Here is a 13,852-nt window from a genome sequence, read left to right as displayed (position 1 = left end):
AGCCTTGTTCACTGCTGCACTTTCACTGCGTGGCCCAAAGGCTGGTATACAGCAGGTGCTTAGTAGATGTTTACAGATCTGGCCTGAAAGATGGCTGAAAAGCCCCCACAGGGTCAGTTCTGCCCATTAGCTCAGGGCTCTTTCATCCCCAGCAAATGTGCCAATAGTCATCTATTGGAGTGGTGACTACCAAGAGCGGGCCGTTTATTCACCAAACACGGGGCTAAATAAATACTCTGCTGGGTTTGGAGAGGGAAACTGAGGCTCAGGCAGATGAAGGGGTTGACCTGTGTTCAAGTCAATGAATTCCTGGTTTCTCTTCTTACGGATCAAAAGACGTTACACCTGGAAGATCTTTACAATACCTATATCAAACAAGGTATTCGTGTCCAGAATATATAAAAGACCTCTGTGAAATCAATAAGAACAGGACAGGCAACGCAACAGGAAAATGAGCAAGTCTGAAGAGATAATTCACAGCAAAGGTTATCTAAATAGTCCATAAGCACATGAACGGGTAACTCAATCCTATCCACTACTAGGGAAATAAATGCAAATTAACAGTACAACGTGAGACCACTGTACATGAGAATGGCTAAAAAAAAATTTTAAAAAAAGATAAGACCAAGTGTTGGCAAGGATGTGCTGCAACCAGAACTCTCAGCTCCGCCGGTTGGAGGGGAGCCTGGCACGAGCTCTTAGGAAAGGCTTTGGCATAACAGAGATGAAAGCCGAACATACGCCTGGTCTAGGCCCAGCAATTCCACCGCTAAGCTCACATCATCGGAGACGCAGCTACCCATTCACCGACGGGCACATACTGAATGTTCCCAGCACACCCATTTGCGATGGTCCCCAACTGGGAACGGCTCAAATGTCCATGAACCAGAGAATGGATAAATAAGTCCAAATAAACAAGCGTACACTAACCAGCCAGGAAGGAGAACAGGCCAGAACCTCGTATTATAATATGGATACAATCTCACAGCTATGGTGCTGAGCAAAGAAGGCTACAAAAGAGGATATATGTGTGTTTACGTGGCTTTCCTATAATAATAAAAGCACAATATGCTAATTAGACCGGACAGCCGAACAGCGAAACGGCCGGATCAATCCCTAGTCGGAGACTTCAAAATGGTGGTTACCCTTGGGGGGGAACATGGCTAAGGGGGGATGAGAGCTGGTAATGTGCTTTGAAAATGCATCGAGCTGCTCACTGAGGGTGTCTGCACCTTCCTCTGGCGTGACAGATTTCAATAAAAATAGTCTCAGAGAACCGCACTTCGTCAAACACCGAGGAGTGATGTTGCTGGCTGGGTGTCCTCTGTCCTCCCACCCGCACGCCTTCCCCGTCTGCTTAGAGAGAAGCACAGGGACTCCATTCACTCCTTCAAGCCACACTCCCTGGCAGGAGCTCTCCCGGGGCCAGGCACGGAGCCAGGCGCCAGGAACATAGAGGTGATCTGAGCCACGGCCTCTGATCGTGCCACCCACACCCCAGTTCTTGGCACTGAGACCCCAAAACCCACATGCAGTCCATGTGCAGCCAGGCCGAGGCGGCTTTTGATCAGAGGCCAAGGAGGTGATGTCTGTTTGTCTTCCTCTCTCCCATCCGACCACCCCTTGGCCAATGACAATTTTCAGGCTTTTTTCCTGATGCTGGGCCAGGCCACTCTGGCACGGAGAGCGGGAGATCCGTGCTCTGCCCTCTCCCCTCCCTCCCGCCAGGTTTTCCTCCTCTCCTGAGCGCTGGGGACTCCAGGATTGTCACCTCCCGCCCAAACCTCTTTCCTCAAAAACAGACTCAGGTCCAGCTGTCTCCCTGTCGCCTCTGCTTGGGCACTGAGCTGGCTCCTCCAACTTCAAGCACCCAGAGCTGATCTCCTGGTCTCTCCCCGCGCCCCCCCTCCATCTGCCCCCGGACATTCCACCTGCAGTGGGTGGCAGCTCGTTCTGCAGGCCAAGAGCCTCAAAGGCAGCCGAAAGCCGGAGTCCTCTCTCTTTCAATCCAACCCCGCAGCAAACCCTGTCAACGGCGCCTTTATATTTATTTTTTATTTTTGTTGATCCTCACCTGAGGATGTTGAGAGTGGAAGGGAGGAAGGGAGGGAGAGAGGGGAGACAGGAAGAGGAGAGAGGGAAAGGGAGGGGGAGAGGGAGAGAAACACTGGATTGGCTGCCTCCTGTATGCAGCCAGACCAGGGCCAGGGATCAAACCCGCAACCCAGGTATGTGCCCTTGACCAGGAATGGAACCCTCAACCCTTTGGTGCAAGCGCTGACACTCTAACCACTGTGACACTAAAGGCACAAAGAAAAAATAGACCAACTGGGTTTCATGAAAATCAAAACCTTTTGTGCATCGAAAGATACTCTCCCAGAGTAAAATGGCAATCCACAGAACGGGAGGAAATATCAATATTTGCAAATCATGTATCTGGTAAGGGATGAATAGCGGACTATACAGAGATGCCCTAAGACTCAACAGAAGCAGCCTGGCTGAAACGTGGGCAAAGGACCCGAATAGATATTTCTCTAAAGATGTTTCATGTGTGAAAGGCCAATATGCACGTGAAAAGATGCTAAACCTCTAATCAGGGAAATGAAAATCAAAACCATAATGAGAAACCAAGTCACACACATGAGAAGGCCGACTGCCGCCTGGCCGGTGTGGCTCAGCAGTAGAGCACTGACCCGGGAACCCAGAGGTTCCTGGTTCGATTCCTGGTCAGGGCACAGGCCTGGGTTTGGGGCTGGATCCCCAGAAGGGGGTGTGAAGGATGCAGCTGACACATGATTCTCCCATCATTGATGTTTCTCTCTCTCCCCCTACCTCTCTGAAATCAATAAAAACATTTTTCTTTCTTTCTTTCTTTTTCTTTCTTTCTTTCTTAAATGAAGGCTATGAGCATGAAAACAGAAAACAAGAGCTGGAGGGGATGTGGAGAAACTGGAACCCTGTGCACTGCTGGTGGGAACGTGGAGTGGTCCAGCTGGGACGCTCCTACCCCACCGCCAGCGGATACAGACACGTCACCGACCTCTGCACCCTCTCCACTCAGGGGGTCTTCTCCAGGCCCCACGTGATCTTAAGAATAAACTAATGTTTTGACAAATTGATTTCCAAAGGCTGAGGGTGCGAACTGGAGTCTCCCAGCGGGAGCCACTGGAGAGCGCAGCGCACGGAGGTCGGAGGTCGTGGCGATGCTTTTTGCTGAGAAAGCGTGTGGCTGACTCCCCCCCCCCCCCCCCCCAGTTGCAGTTGATGTGTTTTTAAAGCGGCATGAGCGGCCACTTGTTTGTGAGTTTCTGAAATGGCTGGTGGCCAAAAGGTGGGAAAGCTTGACCAGGAACAGAGAGAGCAAGCAGCAGGCACTTGCCGGAGGTACCGTCCCCGCGTGATGTTCCCAGATAAGCTGGTGGGAACCGGCTGTCGTCCTTCCGCCAAGAAGCAACAGCTCCCGGCCTGGTGGGCTTTGGGGCGTGAGTGTGGGTGGGGGTGGGATTTGGGTGGGTTTTTAAAATGTATTTTTTAAATATATTTTTTGTTGATTTTTTTGAGAGACAGAGGAAGGAATGGAGGAGGGGAGGAGAGAGAAACATGGATTGGTCGCCTCCTGCACAGCCCACTGGGGGTCAAACCTGCAACCTGGCATGGGCCTGACCAGGAATTGAACCGGCGACCTCTTGGTACATGGGATGATGCTTGAGCAGATGAGCCACCCAGGGCAGGGGTGGGGGTGTTTTGTTTAAAATATATATTTTTAAAAATATATATATATATTTTTTATTTTTATTTTTATTTTTTTTTACAGAGAGGAAAGAAGAGGGATAGAGAGTTAGAAACATCGATGAGAAACATCGATTCAGCTGCCTCGTGCACACTCCACTGGGGATGTGCCCGCAACCAAGGTACATGCCCTTGACCAGAATCGAACACGGGACCCCTCAGTCCGCAGGCCGATGCTCTACCCACTGAGCAAAACTGGCCAGGGCCGGGTGGGGGGTTTTAAAGGTACAATTTGCAGGCCCAGCACAGAGCAGGGAGCCCCGTTTCCCAGGGCAGACCTGCCCCTCGGCCTCCCGCTGGGAAAAACCCAGCCCAGGCCTGAGAGACCCTCTCCCCTCTCCCCTGCTCCTGGGATGGAACAGAAGAGGAGGAATTTCAAAGGCTTCAAAGAGCTGCTGAGAACAAAAGCAATGAAAACAAAAGCAGTGAAAACTAACAACAACAAAACCAAAGGCACAGACCCATGAGGAGGCAGGGAGGTGCCCAGGGTTCACTGCGTCTGGGTCTGGGTCTGATTCAGAGCGTGAATGGCCTTTTCCTACAGAGAGACGGCTGGGGACTCGGAAGGGGCCTGGGCCTGCTGGAGACTTCCATCTGCACACCTGCCTGGACACTGCCCGGAGCAAGGTCAGGGAGCACAGTGCTGTGTGGGCCCCTCCCTGGAGAGCGAGATTGCCTGTACCCAGAGGCCCACAGCAGAGCAGAACAAGATAAAGCTGACTGGCCGAAACCGGTTTGGCTCAGTGGACAGAGCGTTGGCCTGCGGACTGAAAGGTCCCAGGTTCGATTCCGGTGAAGGGCATGTACCTTGGTTGCAGGCACATCCCTATGGGGGGTGTGCATACAGGAGGCAGCTGGTTGATGTTTCTCTCTCATCGATGTTTCTGGCCTATCCCTCTCTCTTCCTCTCTGTAAAAAAAATCAATAAAATCTATATATTTTTAAAAAAGATAAACCTGACTGGATTATATTGTTCACCCATTCCACAGATGTGGAAACTGAGGCTCAGAGCAGTTCAAGGACCCCCCCCCCCCACACACACACACACACACTAGGACATCAGTAACACTGGCCATGATTACCCTGACGTGGACATCAAATGCCGTCCTGTCCCTGTACTGATGCTGGCATTCTTTGTTCTTCCTAAACACTGCCTCCCCCTTCGCCCACTCACTCCAGTAATCACGGTCACATTAATAAGAGTAGGAACTTCGGCAGCTACACCTGCTGAGGGCCTGGCATGTGCAAGCCTGTGCATGGAGAGCTGCGTGGGGCCGCTCTCCTCCCGGAGGTCCCCGGGAACAGTGACGCTGTCATTTATGTTCCTTCCCACGGTTAATGTGTGGGGAGACTGGACTGGGCTCCGGGACGCCGGGGAGCTGGGCAAACACGGCTCCTGGGAGTGCGTGTGCGGATGTGTCTGGAGGGGACTGACAGGAAAGGTCACCCTTGGCAGGGTGGGCGGATGGCGCCATCGAGTTGGTGGGGCCCCTGAACAGCAAAAGGGTGGGGAAGGGCCACTTTGCTCCGTGTCCTCCTGCCCGTGGGCACAGTGCTCCTGGTTCGCAGGTCTTTGAACTCTGGTCATACCACCAGCGCAGGCTGAGGGCCCCAAGGCTGGGGCAGCCGCAGGCCTGCTGAGACCAAGCACAGGGGAAACCGTGGGGCTACCCTGAGCCCCCAGGCCCTCAGGGGAGAGCTCGTCCCCCAGCAGGTGGGGGAGGGCAAGCCAGCCTCAAACCCAACTCTGCCCTCCGAAGAGGGGGTTTTCACCTGGCACCCACAGGGGCCGTCAGAGCACGCACCAGCTCTATACTCTCCCCGCACTGCTGGCAGGGATGGGGACCACACCCGCTCTGTACTTGAAAGCTGCGTGCTTGCTCTGAGCAAGTCACCCCACGCCGGGCCTCTTTCCCCATCTGTGAGGAGAGGCTGGCCTAAATTTGCCATCTATTCTCCCTAAAACTCTTGCAGTTTGCTCCTGAGGGTCCATGAAAGGAGCTCGGGCCGGAGGGGGAGGGGTGGGGCGCTGAGGAAACGGCCTGTGGGCGGAGCCTACAACCTGCAGGTGCCCCAGAGGCCGGCGGATCAAAGCCCCACCCCGAGCCATGAGCCTGCGGAGCGCCCCAAACCAAATCTAACCCAGAGAGGCATCCAGCCCTCCAGCTACCAGGGCTTCCTCTTCCTCCCCGACAGCACAGCACGGGGCCGGCGGGGCGGGGCGGGGCGGGGCGGGGGCCCAGTGGGCGGTTGGGGTGCTCCAGATCTCCCCGGAGCCTCCAGAGACAGGGAAGTGGCCGCACTGCCTCCACCAACGCCAGCAGGCTGTCTGCGAGGGCTCTGAGGGCTCCGAGGCGGATGTCACTCGCAGCCAAAGGAAGTGGGACACTTTTCGTAAGAGGCAGAGATCTGTGCTTGCGGGCCTGTGCAGGGGGGGGGGGGGGGGGGGGGCCGGGGATAGTGCAGGAGGTGGGCCAGGAAGGGGACACCCAGAGATGGAGAGGGGCTGCCAGCCATGGACAAAGATGGGGGAGACAGAAACAAAGAGGCCAGGATAGGGGGCGAGGCAGAAACAGGGGGACAAGGATGGGAAGGAGACAGAGAGAGACAAAAACAGACCAAGACGGACCCAGGAGCGGGACCTCGGCTCCAAGCAGCGCCCACCCCGCACCCACCGCAGCACAGTCATCCCAGCCCCTCAGTCAAGGCTCCGGGAGCGGAACATGAAGCGCAAGGTCACTGCTGGACTGACCCCCCTCAAGCCTCCCATGTCCTGTCACTGGGCTCCCCAAGTCCCACCTGCTGACCTTGGCCGCACCCAGAACCCTCGGAACTCTCACCTAATGGCTGTGTTACATGGATTCAATATTTCCAAAGAGGTGCTGTCCCCAGCTACCCAGCTCAGCACCCAGGTCAGAGATGGGGTCACTCTGCTGCTCCAGGATGCCACCACCAGAAGGGACACCCCAGGACTGTGGAGACCTGGTGCCTCTGATATCCCATAACCCACGGGTCCCTATTCAGCAAGCAGGTAGCTCTGCGGCTGGGTGGACATGGGTTTAAATCCTGTGCTGTCCCACCAGGCCCATGTGACCTGAGAAAGCGTCTCTGAGCTTCCGTTTCCGGGAAAGGGGGTGGCCTCCCTGGTACCCAGTCCGGTGAGGCCCGCTCCGGCAGCTGCGGGGTGCGCTGGGATGCAGGTGCAGGGCCAGTCGCACAGGGAGGAACTGAGGCTGCTCGGTATCTGGGGCCATCTCACTATCGCCCTGCGGGTGAGTTGGGGCCTGAGGCCATTATGGAAGGGCCCTGGGGCCAGAGAATGTGGAATGGGGACAGCTTCCTTGTGTTAAAAGCCTGGAGGGTTTTGAGTGGCAGGGAAGGCCGCAGGAGGCCCGAGAGCCCTGATTTCCTAGAAACGGAGCTGGCTGCCTGCAAAAACGCTGTTCGAAAAGCAATGGAAGCACTTGTCCCAGTGACAGTGGGCAGGGCCTGGGTGTCTTCAGAGCCCTGAGGCTCAGGCAGGGCACCCAGGGGACGAGGGGGCGAGGAGGGGGACTGTGGGGACCAGGAGAGCCCGGGCCATCTAAGCGGCGGCCTCAGGCCACTCCAGTTTGGCCCAAGCTCCTGAGTTTCCAAGAGAAGTGAGAAATTGGAATTAATCTCTACAAATATTTTTCTGCCGGCTCAACTGAAAATAAAACGCCCTGGGTGCCAAGTAAAAGCCACCCTGTGGGTTGAAGCCATCGAGTGGCAGGCCGCTTCTGTTCCAGCCCAGCTCACCCATGCCCCAGTGGGGGAAACTGAGTCTCAAAGAGGGGAAGCAGCTTGCCCAATGCCACACGGTGATGTGGCAGGGGCTGGGGCTTAGGTGCCTGCAAGCTCTTACCCACGCCCAACTGCTCATGCGTGTGGGAAGCGGGAGGGAACGGGGGGAAGCGGGGGACAGGAATCTACACTCAACGCCAAGGTCTGCTTGTTCTGCCCGCCCAGGAAAGGGCGAGGACAAAGGGGCCGGGATGAGCATTTATTATTAACATACAGCAGTTTTGTAATATACCGTGTGATAATAATTATGTCATCACTAGAGGCCCAGCGCACAAAATCGAGCGCAGGTAGGGTCCCTAGGCCTAGCCTGCGACCAGGGCCATCTGCCCGCTCCCCAGTCCTGAGTCCTGCCCACCGCCGCCCACCCCGGGTCCCTTTGCCATCCAGCGATCGGGGCCTGTGGGCTGGGGGAGGGACCGCGAGGTGGTCGATGCACCTCAGTGACTGGTAGGTCAGTCGTTCTGGTCGTTACGACATTACGGGCACTGGCCTTTTATTTTATGGGACTGGGATAACTGACATTTCCGGAGTATTTTCTAAGCGCCGAGCATTAAGAAAGAGTATTGACAAGGGGCAAGATGGTAATTAAGAACGCAGACTCTGGATTTAAGGCCTATCTCTCTCACTTCCTCGCTGGGTAACTTGGTGCAAACTACTTCACCTCTCTGTGCCTCAGCGTGTTCATCGCACAGGGCTGCTGGGAGAGCTGAATAAAATGTATAAAGTGCATTTTTTTTATTACTGCCTTCGACAGCTGGCTCAGGAGGGACAGGCACGCTCGGGAGTCCACTCTGTGCCTGGGGGCAGGGTGGGAGCGTACCTGAATCCCCTCCGGTGCCACAAGCCAGGAGCCGGTCCCACTGGCGCCAGTGCTGCAGATAAGAAAGCTGCGGTGGGCGTAGGGAAGGCGGCAGGCAGCCATGGCCCCAGGCACACCAGCCCTAAGCAGAGCAGCAGGATCCTAACGCAGACCCACGCCCTGGAGCGCGCTGCCACGAGCCTGCTGCCACCGTGCCTGCCTTCTGGGTCAAAAGTCTGGCTGATCCAAGAACTCCCTTGGCAGGGCTGGATGCCCTCCCTTGCTGCTGCCATCTGAACACACAGGATAACATGAGGCTCCTCCCCAGGCGCATGGGCACTACCCCCTACGCTCCTGCCCTGCAATTTGTGGGGCTTGGCCCAGCTGCAGGCCACAGCCCTGGGTGGAGGATACCCAAGAAGGGGCATGACGGGAGACGGGCATTCCAGAACCTTCTCTGGAATGGCCTCAGGGCGGATGTGTCCACAGAGATCCAGGGGCCTTGCAGGCGGAAGGCAGAGGTGGGGAGCGGGAGACCGGAAGATGGGGCTACCCAGACAAGCTCCCATGAGGCCACGGGACCAATGCCAGCCACCAGGCCACGCTCGGGCTTTCAGATCACCAATGCCAACCACGGGACCCGCCACTCTTCGTACAAATAGATCCATAAAGTCACACAGACAACGCCCTGGGACAGCCTCACTGACCGCGAGGTGCCGCTGCATCCGTCCTGGCTCAGTCCGCGCCCATTCCCCGGCAGGGCACACTGAGGTCCAGAGAGGGGCAGCCCCCTACCTCGCCCCCCCAACCCCGTTCCCGTTTCCCAGGCTGCCCTCTTTGTGCGCAGGAACTCAGGATCTAAAAGGCACAAGGACGGGAAAGTACGCACAAATGAATAAAAGCAGAAGAGGCCGGAGAGAGCCGCCAGAGGCCTGGTCTCAGGTGTCCCCCTAAGGCCACCCACGTGACCCCCAGGGGAGTTCACCTGCTCAGTGAGCATGGGGGGCCAGGGTGGGGCACGGGCAGGCCTCTAGGAAACCCAAGCGTCTCCCTGGCCTCTATGGACCCTCAGCTGTCAAGGGGACCCTATCCCCGAGGGCCTGGGGTATGAGGGTCCGAGCCGTTTACACCTTTCCTGCAGCCCGCCCACAGGTTCCTAGCAAGCTCTCCCAGGCCCGGCTCCTCGCTGCCTCCTCTTGTCCCCTTGTCCCGCAGAGGGCCTGGCCCAATACCCTCAGCACGTATGTTACAGGAGAAGCACATGCACACACAACTCGGGCTAAGGCTTGACCTGCTTCCCTAATGGTCCTGGTTACCTGCAGGCCACTCCTTCGTCTGCTAATGAGACGCTTAATTGCATGCATGTTAGGGAATAACTTATACCCAGCACATCAAAGCTGGTTTATTTCAAAGATCGGAGCTGCTTAAGAGAAGACTTCAATGTACACACGATCATCGGGACCCCCGTCTGCTGCTGCTGGGAATGGATGAGGGCGCAGCTGCCCCGGCAAACAGCCTGGCGGGTCCTCCAAAGGTCAGACGAAGAATGACCACGTGACCTAGCAATTCCACTCCCACGGATCTGCCCTGGAGAACTGAAAACATATGTCCTCACAGACGCTTAGACATGCACGCTCATAGCGGCATTATTCGTAATAGCCCCAAAGTGGGATTAACCCGGCTGTCCATCAACTGCTACGCGATACAGAAAATGTGGGACAGCCACACAATGGAATATCTATCATTCAGCTGTAAAAGGTAATGGAAGGCTTGGCCTGCTTCCCTAACTGATGGTCCCGAAATATTAAGAGAAATGGAGGTACTGATGCTAGGTGGACGAACCAGTTCCCAAAGGCTATACAATGCATGATTCCATCTCCATGGCATGGCCAGCACAGGCCAATACACAGAGACAGAAAGCAGATGTGCGGCTGCCAGGGGCTGGGGAAGGAGAGATTGAGAAGTGACTGCTGACGGCTCCCCGGTTTCCTTTGGAGTGGTGAAAATGTTCTAGAATTAGAGGGGAATGTTCTAGAAGTATATGGAATGTCCTAGAATTAGATGATTTGTTCTAGAGTTAGATGGTTGCACAACTCTCGATATCCCAAAAGCCACTGGATTGAATAGTTCAAATGGGTGGACTGTATGATCTATGAATTAAATCTCAATAAAGCTGCTATGAAACAAATTACATGAGGTTTAAAAAAAAAAAAAAAAAAAAAAGACAAAGTGATGTATCGATAAACAAATCTATTCAATAGCCCTTGCTGGTTTGGCTCAATGGACAGAGCGTCGGCCTGCAGACTCAAGGGTCCCAGGTTCAATTCTGGTCAAGGGCTTGTACTTAACCAGAGCAAGCCATTCATTGCTAAGTCTGGCCAAATCCAGACACGTGGCCCAGGCAACCGGGTTGGAATGGGGGGGCTGTGAGATGGGGTGCGCAGAGCTGTCCACAGCCCCGTGTGGGAGACAGACCTGCACGGTGGTTGGGGAGGTAAAGGCCCAGCGAGCTAGCTCGGTGGGGGTTCAAAACAGGAAGCACCCACCAAAGCCTGGGGAGTCCAGAGGACGCCCCCAGGAGGGATGCTACCCCCAAATCGCCAGTCCTGTACGACCTGCAGTCAGGAGGTCTGAGGGGGAGTTTAAGCCCTCGCTGGGGGGACCTAAGAGCATGGATGCGGGACCTCTCCCAGCCTCAGTTTCCCCATCTGTAAGAGGGGAAGGGACGGGGTGACAGGCGCAGTGCTTTCTAATATTGCTGAGTCAAACGGTTCTCACCCTCCCTCCCCTTTGAGTGGGAACCCCGGGTTGACCTCCCGCCTTTGCTCACAGTCACCATCGCTCACAGTAATACTCTGACAGTCACAGAATCAGCGGCCCGAGGGCCCCGTCCACCCAGCAGGAGTCCCAGGCAGTTCCAGAGCCGTGGCCAGCTCAGAAAGGCTGTCCCCGCCCTCCCGGCGTCACCTATTTTAGCACACACCTGGGCTGTGGCGATAAAGTACCGATAAAATACCGGCAGCACCCAGCACCCTCAGCCGCTGGGGCACCGGAGAAACGGTGATTTTTCTAACCCGCACACTTCACCCTGGGCCTCTCAAGTAAACCGCATCCTTGTTCACGTGTCCACAGCCACCCCTCCATCCTCCGAGCTGAGGCACGGGGGACGGTGCCTGTGGGGCTTAGCGGTTGCTCTTTAAGCAGGCTTAGGTCTCCATGTGGTTTCACGTCTAACTCCCCGGTGGGCTGATCTCCAGATCCGGTAAGGTTAGAGGAGGGGAGCCCGCTCTGTGAGGGGTACGTGGGGGCAGGAGAGGGATCCCTTAGCCACGTGTCTACACTGGCACATGCACGGGGCTGGAGCTCAGCTCACGGGGGATGCGACCCACCCGTGGCCAAGGACACGCTTTCAAGCAACATACGACATGCTTCCTGGTGCCTGTAGCTGGCTGAATGGCGCCCCTCACCCCACCACCTGCCATGGTATGTGTATTGTATGTTTCTACCTGTCGGGCTATAAACGACACTGGGGCAGGCATCTTGGTCTTCTTGCTTTTTCACTGCTGTGTATCCCAAGTGCGCTGAAGAGTGCCAGCACGTGGCAGATGCTCAATGAGTATGTTTTGACAGACCCCCCCACACACACACATTTTTTAAAAATGACTGCCAGGTCAGGGGTGCCCAGCCTCGGCCGCCCATGACCCCCTGGCTCTGGCTGCCACTCCTAGTCCCAAGCTTTAGGAGGCATCATACTGCCGGGCTAAATTTCAGCCCCTTCTCCCGTGGGACCCCAAGTTCAGGAGGGTTTCCCCTGCACCCCTCCCCAGCCTGCGATTTCCGCCTCCCGGCGCCTCCACTATTGAGTCACCCGGTAACTCCACGGCGCAAACTTCCACGCGCCCCCCAGCCCGTCCCGGAGCCCCGGGAGGTCCCCACGCGCCAGGGAGGGGCAGGGGGTTGGGGGGAGGGCAGGGACACGCCACATCCCCCCAACACACTCACACTCACACACACACTCATACACAAACACTCTCACACTCACACACACACATTCACACACTCACACACACACAAATTCAAACACACAAACACATACACACACACACAAACTCACACTCATACAAACACATTCACACTCACACACACACACACACTCACACACACTCACACACACTCACACAAACACACGCACACACGCGGAGAGCCTCCCGGGTGCAGAGTCCGAAGCGGGGAGCGCGGGAACGGGCCGGTCCCGCCGTCGCCCCGCGGAAGGCGCTCGGAACGCCCGGCGGGTGGGGATCCTCCAACCGCCCGCCCGCCCGCCCGCCCGCGCGTCGGAGCCCCGGAACCCGGGCAGCGGCGCCGGGCCCGGGAGGAAACCGCGAGGATCGAGGCTCCCCGGGGTCGACCTCGGACCCCCCCGCCCGCCGGGGGCGGCCGCCCAGGCCCCCGCGCCGCCCCGGGGCCACCTACCGTGCGGAGGCGCCGCGACACGGCCCGCGACCCGCGAGCGGCTCCCGGCTCGCCAGCCGCCCGGCCGGGCAGGGAGGGAGGGAGGCACCGCGGGGCGGGGCCGCGGCGCCGTGACGTTGCGCGGGGGCGGGACGACATAGGCCACGCCCATAGCTCCCCGGCCCCGGCCCCGCCCCCGGGCCTTGCGGTCCGGAGGCGTGGCCCTGGGAGCTGATGCACACACCCACACACCCACCCACCCACCCACCCACACACACACACACGCACACACACCCACACACACACACACACACACACACACACACCGGAAGCTCTGATCTGACGCCGGTTTACCCCAGAATCAGCGCTCACCACTTTCCCTCCCAAGGCAGCTCCGTTTTGTTTTATTTTATTTTATTTTTTATGTTATTTTATTTTTTATTTCATTTTATATTTTTTATTTTATTTATTTATTTACTTATTTTTATTTTATTTTATTTTATTTTATTATTTTATTTATTTTGCAGCTCCATTTTAGAGAAGTTCCCTTCTGTCTGTAAGCAGCGAGTGCAATGATCGCCAAGAAGTGGTGTAAAAAAGAAAAAGTGGACTAGACCCCGAGCAGGGTGCATTAACGCTCCTGTTAGTACAAAGCCAAGGAAAAAGAGGGAGGGAATATTCACCCATGTTCAAACGCACCCGTGGCTCTGAAGGAGGGGGCGATTTTGCCCTTCTCCCCTCATCCCCCCGGACACTTGGCAATGTCGGGACACAGTGTTTGGTTGTCATTATTGGGAGGGGGGTTGTCATACCGGCATCTGGTGGGTAGAGGCCTTGGGATGCTGCTGGGTGTCCTACAAGGAGCAGGGCATGAAATGGTGCCTGCGGTGCAGAAGGTGCTGGACCCCACACAACGGAATCCCTGCCTTCATGGAGCCGGCTGTTTCTGTCTCCAGTCGACAGAACAATATATATATATATATTTTT

The 13,852-nt window shown here is 56.3% G+C and overlaps 1 protein-coding gene across 3 annotated transcripts in view; it reads right to left on the bottom strand.

Moving 5' to 3' along the window:
- Window positions 1–12,990, bottom strand: part of TPST2 (tyrosylprotein sulfotransferase 2) — a 40,020-nt gene extending 27,030 nt beyond the window's left edge. For all 3 annotated transcript variants that reach the window (XM_084868190.1, XM_084868189.1, XM_084868191.1), the window contains exon 1: window positions 12,887–12,990. The gene's annotated coding sequence lies outside the window, so the exon portion shown is untranslated. The remainder of the gene's footprint in view (window positions 1–12,886) is intronic.
- Window positions 12,991–13,852: the final 862 nt, after the last annotated feature.

The sequence above is a fragment of the Pipistrellus hanaki genome (genome assembly GCF_964339955.1).
Source record: "Pipistrellus hanaki genome assembly, chromosome: 19".
In the NCBI taxonomy this organism is placed as follows: Eukaryota; Metazoa; Chordata; class Mammalia; order Chiroptera; family Vespertilionidae; genus Pipistrellus; species Pipistrellus hanaki.
The sequence above is the reverse complement of the archived record's forward strand: the minus strand, read 5'-3'. Positions and strand labels throughout refer to the sequence as shown.